This window comes from Arvicola amphibius, chromosome 13 (genome assembly GCF_903992535.2).
Source record: "Arvicola amphibius chromosome 13, mArvAmp1.2, whole genome shotgun sequence".
In the NCBI taxonomy this organism is placed as follows: Eukaryota; Metazoa; Chordata; class Mammalia; order Rodentia; family Cricetidae; genus Arvicola; species Arvicola amphibius.
Window position 1 is genome coordinate 53861589 of NC_052059.1, and position 10009 is coordinate 53871597.

Consider the following 10009-nt stretch of genomic DNA (forward strand, 5'->3'; position numbering starts at 1 on the left):
AGATGGTAAGGAAAGCGTGTGTAGCAAAAAGGTAAAGAGCTTTAGCCCCGGAGAACAAAAAGCAAAATGAAATAAAAAGAGCAAAAACAAAAAGCAAACAGAAAAGCACTGTGACCAGAAAAATTCATAGTTAAAAAGAACAATTTGTTATGAACATGAAAATTTTTCCTACACATTCCAGATATACTGAAAAGATCAGCAGTGAAGGTGGTAATAAACACAAATACCATACTTTGTTTCCTGTTTTGCCTGTAGGTTAAGAGACTTTAGGACTAGAATTAGGATTTTAGGATTTACTCTACTATTTTCAGTGTGTGTGTGTGTGTGTGTGTGTGTGTGTGTGTGTGTGTGTGCATGCAGGCACCAAAGGCATCAGATCCCCCTGGCACTGAAGCTGGTTGTGAGCCTCTTGCCATGGATGCTGGTAACTCGCATTCTTTACAGGAGCAGCAAGTGCTTTTAACTGATGGCCCTCTCTTCAGCACCAACATTCCAGTTTCAAAAGATAACTTTGTTACACCCTGCCATTACAAATTCTGTCAAGAGGCTGGGCAGTGGTGGCACATGCCTTTAATCACAGCACTCAGGAGGCAGAGGCAGGCAGGTCTCTGAGAGTTCGAGAGTTCAGCAGCCTGCTCTACAAAGTGAGACAGAACAGCCAGAGTAACACAAAGAAACCCTGTCTCAAAAAACAAAACAAAACAAACAAAAAAATTCTGTCAATATTATCAAACTTTTAATTATGGGACTAATAAAGGCCGTATGTCCATGATTTAAACAAATAACCAAACCAAACCTAGAAAATTCACTTAACTCGTAAAGCATGAACCAATGTGTGATGTATTTTATTGTTCATATTTTATTTTTCAGACCCCTATGAATAAAATAGTAGTTGCTACTCCTAAAACACTGTCCGATTCTAAAACTTGTTAAAATAAAATAAACAGTAAATCACACCACATGTCAACAGCGTCATGGTTACCACATTGAACGCTGTTCTCACGTGCTTTGGGATCTGTGTCTTGACTTTTCAAACCAGCACCAGAAATTTTCAAAGGTCTCCAGATGGCTGAGAAAGGTACAAAACGATCGTGGCTTTTTGTGTCGGCTCCTGATGGTGCAGCCTTCAGCTAGCATTGGTTTAGCTTATGCCAGATATTTTGCTCTCACAAACCTGGGTGACCTCTGGATGATCCTTCAGAGGAAGCACTTGTGGGTGGCTTGCAGGGGGTGCTGCCATAACTGGTCCTAAAGAGACAGTCCTGTGACTGGTGCAAGCACAAATCCTTGTACATCTGTGTGCACATCTGTGGCAGATGCTATGCCCCTTCTCTTGCTGTATAAGCAGGATGCTCAGGCTCACTGGATCAGTCAGCTAGGAGACATCTCTTGTGCTCTTTCCTGTGGATAATTAGGCCCAATAAAAGGTTTCTTACAAGTTTCTTTTTGGGAAAGAAAGGGTCTCACCGTGTAGCTGTGGCTGTCCTGGAACTCGCTGTGTAGACCAGGCTGGCCTTGTAGAGATCTCCCTGCCTCTGCCTCTCCAGGCCTAATAATGCAGACAGAAGCGCTTGTGACAACAGGGGGCAGTGGCAGTGAAACAACATCTGGGAAGTTGGCAGGTCAAGCAAACTCTATAGGCAACACACACATACATACACACACATACACACATACACGCATACATACATACGCATACACACATACACACACACAAACACACATACATACACACATACACACATACATACACACATACATACATGCATACACACACATACATACACACACACACACAGCTGGCAGCCCAAGCAAATAGCCAGGGTGGAAATAAAAGAAAAAGCTGTAGTACACGGAATGGAGATCTGAGGCTAAAGATGAACAGAATGGTGGACAGAACAAGGCAAGAGACATGACAGGGCCAATCACTGAAAGACTATCTTAGATGTGACCGGTCTACATGAGAGAAGCTATAACACTGGCTGCCTCAAATGCTGGGGAATCCCTGAAGCGAGGCCAGCTTGGATGCTGAAATTGCTTCTGCTACCAAGAGCTAAGGGGCGCTACTTCTAGGCTCATCCCAGAACTGTGACAATTACACAGCTCTGCATGCCAGTACCTGGAGCCCGCATGAAAACTTAACTCTTAGTGGATGCTGCCTGAGGAGGCTTTCACCAAGTTGTCCTCAGCTATCAGACACTGAGGCTACACAGGCTGTCAGAAGACCAGCTTGTTCCTGCGCACTCCAGGATTTCTACACGGGTCTGTGGTGGAATAACCTTTTTGTACACTGTGAAGATGTGTCTTTGCCAAGGTGCCTTCTGATTGATTTCATAAAGAGCTGAATGGTCAATAGGGGAGGAGGTTAGGTGGTACTTCCAGACAGAGAGAGAGAGAGAGAGAGAGAGAGAGAGAGAGAGAGAGAGAGAGGGAGAGAGAGAGAGAGAGAGAGAAGAAATCTAGGCAGAAGAGAGCCACCAGAGGACATGGATAGGAAACAGGAGAAGCAAAAGAGGTAAAAAGACATGAGGCAAAATATAAATTAATATAAACAGGTTAATTTAAGTTATAGGAACTAACAGGACAAGCCTAAGTCATAGGCCAAGCTTTCATAATTAATAAGTCTCCCTGTCGTTTTTTTGTGAGTTGGCAGCCCAGAGAAAAATCCATCTGCACAGATCAATTAAAAGGATTCAGCCAGTTGGTTTGAAACACTTGCATTTCAGTTTGAGAAGCAATTTTACTATCCCCTAGGATTTACTTCAAAGAAATAAGACACTGTACGTTTTATGTGAAACAAATTCCTTATTTCTTCATAACTGCAGTGCATTCATTCAAATGTTAGTGTAGACACCCATTAAAACTGACCCTGGGGAGGAGGGCTGGGGGGACAGGGGGATGTGTACGGGGGTGGGGGAGTAAGGGGGTGGGAGAGTAAGGGGGTGGTGGAGTAAGGGGGTGGGGGAGTAAGGGGGTGGGCTGGGGCTGGAGAGGTGACTGGTGGCTTAGCAGTTAAAAGCACTCGCCGCTGTGAAGCAGAACTCAGCTTTCAGTACCCACATCAAAGTCGGATGTGGTCCTGTGCATGCTGGTAAACCCAAAGCTGAGGGCAGATGAAGACAGGATGGCCGAGGTCTTGCTGACCGCCAGCCTTACCGAAAAACACCATCTTCAAGTCCAGTGATAAATCCTACCTAAGAGGACCGAGGTAAGAATGATAGAGAGGGTCACCTGATGCCTGCCTCTGGCCTCCATGTATGCACCTCCTCCACACACACCTCATACACATAAACTAACTCTCTCTCTCAAACGGCGATGATGTATTTCTACAGGAACAAAAAGCTAACCACAGCACAGCAAATTCAACAAGACCATAAAATAGTTTGTAGGGGCTGCAAGCAGAACCACGGGAAACTTTTGTAATGCCTCTGACACCATTTAGGAGTGTTTTCTTTCCATGGGAGGTGAAATCTGAAGATGTTTTTGTTGTCTTGGCTGGGGGTTTGACATAATACCACTGACATCTAGTGGATCCAAGCCAGCTGCAGTGTGCCAGAGAAGCCCACACAACAAAGTCCTCCTTCCTGCCCTACAGGGCACCAGTGGAGAGGTGGAGAAGGCCTGCTCCATGCCCTTCAAGACTTCTGAACTCAGCACTTTCGCATTCGTAGTTAGAAAGTGGTACTTTTAGGTGGCTCAATGCGGAAAGCACTTGCAACAAAATTTTGACAATCTGAGTTCAATCCCTAGAACCTCTATACATGTCCTGTGGCACACATGTGCCACACACACACACACACACACACACACACACACACACACACACACACACACACTGCTCTGCAAAGAATGGAAATGAGGAGAGTACAGAAAGGCGAATTCTACTGCATAACTCACAGCAAGATTCCTACAAGGAAACTTTTCAAGTCGTTTTGATTCACTCTCTTATCTGCTTTTTGCCCTCCCTGCCTCTTACTTCATGACCGTTACCATTTTCTCTCTTCCAAATGATCAGGCAGTAATCCTGATGTCAGCTAATGTCTGCTGTGATTATAAGGTGACAGGAGGGCTGGAGGGATGGCTCAGCGGTTAAGAGCACTGGCTAACCTTCCAAAGGTCCTAAGTTCAATTCCCAGCAACCACATGGTGGCTCACAACCACCTGTAATGAGATCTGGTGCCCTCTTCTGGCCCACAGGCATACGTACAGATAAAACACTATATACTACATAATAAATAAATAAACCTTCCCCCAAAAAATAAGGCGACAGAAAGGACACTAAGTACCATTTCAGTGTTATGGGGCAAGTACTGTCACTTCTCTCATTTCAAAGATGACAAAACTGAGATACAATGAAGTAAGTTGTCTGATATCTCAGAGTAGGGAAAGCCAAGAGTCATGGCAGAAAGCCAGACAGCCTGACTCCAGAGCCTGTGTTCTTCTAAGACATTCTATATTGACTTGCTTTTCAAAACCCCTATTAACGTTCCATCTATTGGTAATAGGAGAGGCCAGAAAATCATTCTGCTTAAAACAAAGCTCAAGTAATGGAAAACAAACTCAAAGTCTATGGAGCACTGAATAACTGGTGAGATGGTAAGAACTTATATCTCGAAATCTGAAGGGATGCGTGCGTGCGTCTTCAGAGGGGAGCAGGGCACTGATGCTGATGCCACAGGAAGACCATTTCAGCCAGGTCAGTCTGTTTCGATACCCTCCCAGCACGCCCAGCTAAAAGCCCAAGTGCAGGGCCCAATTTAGGAGGGAATCTAACGGGAGACTCACCTACATAGCCATAGCCAGACAGAAACTCAGCCAATGCAATGCCCTGAAGAAGGAAATCTACCTTGGCATTGAGACAGGGAAATGCCTGACATTACAACATGACAATGTCACGAGACAGATTTACGTCCTGAATTCATTTTCAGTTACCCAAGAACTGAAAATCAAGTTCTTTAGAGGTAAATGGAGTTTAAATGGGCTGGGGTTAATTGAGCCTCAAGACTTTATTGTAGCAAACACAAATCCTTCCTGGTGGAATATGCCTCTGTAATGAGCCTCAAATAATTCTTACAATTAATCTCCTAAGGAACATTAAAATAAAACCACAGCAAAGTAGCATACGAGGAAAAGATCTTGAAGTAGGAGCAACACGATGACAAAAAGAGATTATATAATGATCAGGCTTAGCTTACTAAAAATATATGCTAGATATGTATAAGAAAATAAAAGACAATAGAAATATGTGTGGTACTTAGACCATCCTTGGAGAAGGCCTTGTTGCTTACACTGGACTAGGTTCTGTGTGACCTTGTCCTAGGGAGCTGTGAACTAATGTCTACTCACTCTAGGTAGAGCACAAAGGATACACCCCACCCAAGTCTAGTTTGGGCAGCCAACAAATTCACTGGGCTTCCTTTCAGGAACAGGCTGGGGGCAGTGATGAGCACAGAGCAGTTGCACACTGAAGTCATAGCTCAGTACGAGGAGTGACGTCTCCACAAGTGTATAGATGGAGTGCCCTCTTCACACAGTGTAGCTTCACACACTACACACGCCAGCACCTCCTGACACCACCTGCTGCTGGGGCAGAACTGCGTACGATTGGGAGGTGTCAATGGAGACAGGACTTTTTAAGTTTGCTGTTCCTGGTAGCATGCCCTAGGTAATACCGCTGATCAAACATTCCAGATTGGTTTTGTCTATGCCCTGAGTCTCTGTGGAATATGGGGCCACTTATCACTGTAGAGTAACTGAACTTTGCCATACATCAAACAAGAATATATGAAAATTTTATTAAGTTGAAAGAATAATTTTCTTGTTAACTTGGAGGGCTCATCTGAGAGCACAGCGTTTCTTCTTTTTCTACTTCTCCTTCTGCAGAACCTTTTATTCGAGTTAGGTTGAAATTTTTAGTAAACTTTGAATTTTAAAGTTATAGATTTACAGATTACTGAGTGTAGTTGTTTTTTGTTTGTTTGTTTTCTTTTGGGGGGCCTGCCACCCAGCTCCCAAAGAAATACATGAAGACATACCTCTACTTATGAATGCCCGGCCTTAGCTTGACTTATTTCTAGCCAGCTTTTCTAACTTAAATTATTCTATTTCTCTTTAACTACATTTTGCCCCTGGGCTTTTTAACTTTCTTTTTAAATATCTTTTTCTTTCCTTCTTACCCCATGGCTGACTATGTGGCTCTGTGGCTGGTCCCTGGCGACCTCCTCTCCTTCTCCTTTTCTTGATCTTCCCTTTCTTTTCCCCAGATTTTTCCTATGTATTCTTTCTGCCTGCCAGTCTTGACAATCCTTTCTCCTGCCTAGATACTGGCCAGTCAGCTCTTTATTAGACCAGTCAGGTGTTTTAGACAGGCAAAGTAACTCAGCTTCACAGAGCTAAACGAATGTAGATAAAAGAATGCAACACATCTTTGCATCATTGAAACAAATGTTCCATAGCATATAAGAAAGTAGCACATCTTAAACTAATATTCCACAACTGGCTGTTCCAATATGCCCACAGCCAGTTTTTCTAATCATGAACTATTCGTCTCTACTATATTTTAACATAATCAACCCTTCCCACTGACTTCATGTGTCCTAAGTGCCAGACACGTTGCTCTGGCTAATTTTATGTTGGTATCTTCAAGCTTTGGAAAGAGTACATTTGAGAATTAAGAGACTATCTTTCTATAAAAATCTGTACTCATCTTTAAAGTTTTTTTTTTTTCAGTCAAAAGGAAATATTCTCAGACGTAAGACAGCTGCCCCACTACCCTACCCTCTAGCTATGGTGGTCTCTAGAATTTAAACACATAATAACTATTTGTTCTCTAGAATTTAAACACATAATAACTATTTGTTCTCTAGAATTTAAACACATAATAACTATTTGTTCTCTAGAATTTAAACACATAATAACTATTTGTTCTCTAGAATTTAAACACATAATAACTATTTGTTCTCTAGAATTTAAACACATAATAACTATTTGTTCTCTAGAATTTAAACACATAATAACTATTTGTTCTCTAGAATTTAAACACATAATAACTATTTGTTCTCTAGAATTTAAACACATAATAACTATTTGTTCTCTAGAATTTAAACACATAATAACTATTTGTTCTCTAGAATTTAAACACATAATAACTATTTGTTCTCTAGAATTTAAACACATAATAACTATTTGTTCTCTAGAATTTAAACACATAATAACTATTTGTTCTCTAGAATTTAAACACATAATAACTATTTGTTCTCTAGAATTTAAACACATAATAACTATTTGTTCTCTAGAATTTAAACACATAATAACTATTTGTTCTCTAGAATTTAAACACATAATAACTATTTGTTCTCTAGAATTTAAACACATAATAACTATTTGTTCTCTAGAATTTAAACACATAATAACTATTTGTTCTCTAGAATTTAAACACATAATAACTATTTGTTCTCTAGAATTTAAACACATAATAACTATTTGTTCTCTAGAATTTAAACACATAATAACTATTTGTTCTCTAGAATTTAAACACATAATAACTATTTGTTCTCTAGAATTTAAACACATAATAACTATTTGTTCTCTAGAATTTAAACACATAATAACTATTTGTTCTCTAGAATTTAAACACATAATAACTATTTGTTCTCTAGAATTTAAACACATAATAACTATTTGTTCTCTAGAATTTAAACACATAATAACTATTTGTTCTCTAGAATTTAAACACATAATAACTATTTGTTCTCTAGAATTTAAACACATAATAACTATTTGTTCTCTAGAATTTAAACACATAATAACTATTTGTTTTCTCCATTTCAGCAGCTATGATTTTTCCCTGTACCAGTTCACATCTACTTTCTTTAAAAAAAAATCATTTCCATTATCACTTTTGTTTCAAGTGCTATTTACTTTTCCTCTAACATAATTTTTTATTCATTCTTTGATAATTTCATATATGTAGACAATGTGTTTAGGTCATACTAACCCCCATTCCACGTCCAACTCCTTCCATATCCTCCACCACATGCTCCCCCCAACTTTACAGTGTCTTTTCACGGTTCAGTGAGTCCCGTCAGCGTTCTCTTTATGTGCGTGTATAGACCACACACTGGAGCACGGGCGCTCTAAGAGAGGGTTCCTCTCTGAAGAAAACAGACTCTTCTACCCCAGAAATTATCAACTGCCAAAGCTCCCTAGCTAGGAGCAGGACTTCATGAGCCCTTCTCTCACCTGCACAGGCATTTTGGCTGCTTAATCTTGTGTAGGTCTTGTGTGGCTAACCATATCCACTGAGTGCAATGGATCTTACTTGTCTAGAAGCCAACCTTCCTAAACCCATCTCTTATCTTTCTGTCTCTTCCTTCAAGATGTTCTCTGAGCTACGTGTGTGTGTGTGGGGGGGGGGATAATATAAATATTTAGGAGTATGCATTTCAACACCACTCATTTTCTCCACTCTGCTAGCTGCAGGTCCATGTTAATTTCTGTCTGCTGCAAAATTAAACTTGTCGGATGAGGACAGAGTGCTGCACTAATATGTGAATATAGAACTGGGCATTAGAAGGCAGTTTGATACTATGCCTGGTTAGCAACGTAATATCAGATTATCCTCTTGGCCAACCATGGGGTTCTTGGCCAGTTTTATAGTGTCAGACATGAGTTCTACCCTATGGATTGCGTGTTAAATTCAAGCAGAAGGGGGCTGGTTGCCCCTATATCCTTCATGCTGCTACTGCACCAATAGAGGTATCTTGCCAGGTTAGTTCATGTAGCTTGCATGGTTCATGGCTGAGAAACTTGTTGATTTTTCTCATTTAGTAGACTGTAAAGCACCTTCTGGCACTATGTACGCTAGTTGGCAGGGAGGAAATTTTCTGGTCATTACCTGCTTGATCCCTTCGTATCCTGTGATCTGTGTTTGTGTGTGTGTGGTATCTTCTCCAACAGGGTCTTACCACTAGTTCTGGTGAGTAACCAAGAGAAAATGGCAATAGCCCTTTTTGTTTGGGCAGTCTATGGGACCTCTCTATCAACGCCTAGACGGTGTGTTAGTATGCTTGGGCTACTGGAACTAAATGTGTTCTTACAAATGCAATATACCAGAGTGGTAAAATGTGTGCTTCTCACTGCGTTGGAGTTTGAGAGACCAAGATCAAGGTGCCCACAGACTGAGTTCCTGCAAATGGTCTCACGCCTGCCTTTCAGAAAGCCCCTCCCAAGGTGGAGAGCTCTGTAATCTTAGAGGGTACTAATCTCATCCTTCGCAAAACACACCTTCTGATGACATCTGACTTTAACCACCTACCAAAGGGAAATGATGAGGAACAGTGCGTTAACATTATAAGTGAAGGGACACTAGCCCACTGGAGCACATGGCTCTGACACGCCTTGCCCTTCTCTCCCTCTGCCTATCTAAAAACCCTTATATTACATTTGGAAAGCTAACCTTAAAGTCTGTTTCCTTAATCTGGCCACTTCCTCCTCCTAAGGCTGACCACCAAGGTCTATTTGTTAAAGTACTGAAGTCCCGCAATCAAAGCCCCGTTTGGCTCATCTAATTAACATGTCCAATTAAAATTAAACAGCTCATCCTAACCTGGTGTTTCCCCTTCTACCTTTATAAACCGCCATTTTTCTGTTATCCATGCTGTCTCCTCTCTGTCCAGAGCCAGTTCTTTGTCCTACTCTGGAACAAATATTCCTGCCCCTCTCTCTTATGCCTTTTCCCTTCTCCCTTGTCCTCTATATTTTGTCTTTGTCTCTTGTTTTCTGTCCTCTGTCCCACTGGAACAAATAAATGTTTGTGCTGAGATCTTGATTTTGGTGTGTCCTTAGCCTATATCCCCTTACAATAAGTATTTGGGGGACAAGATAGGACTATACTATGGATTTGGATGATGCCCTAATTCAGTCCATTGCAGGTCTTAATGCCCAAGGTTAACACAAAAGAAGTGCTGAATTATGGTTGCGTTGTGAGAAAGGAAGTTCCAAGAATTTG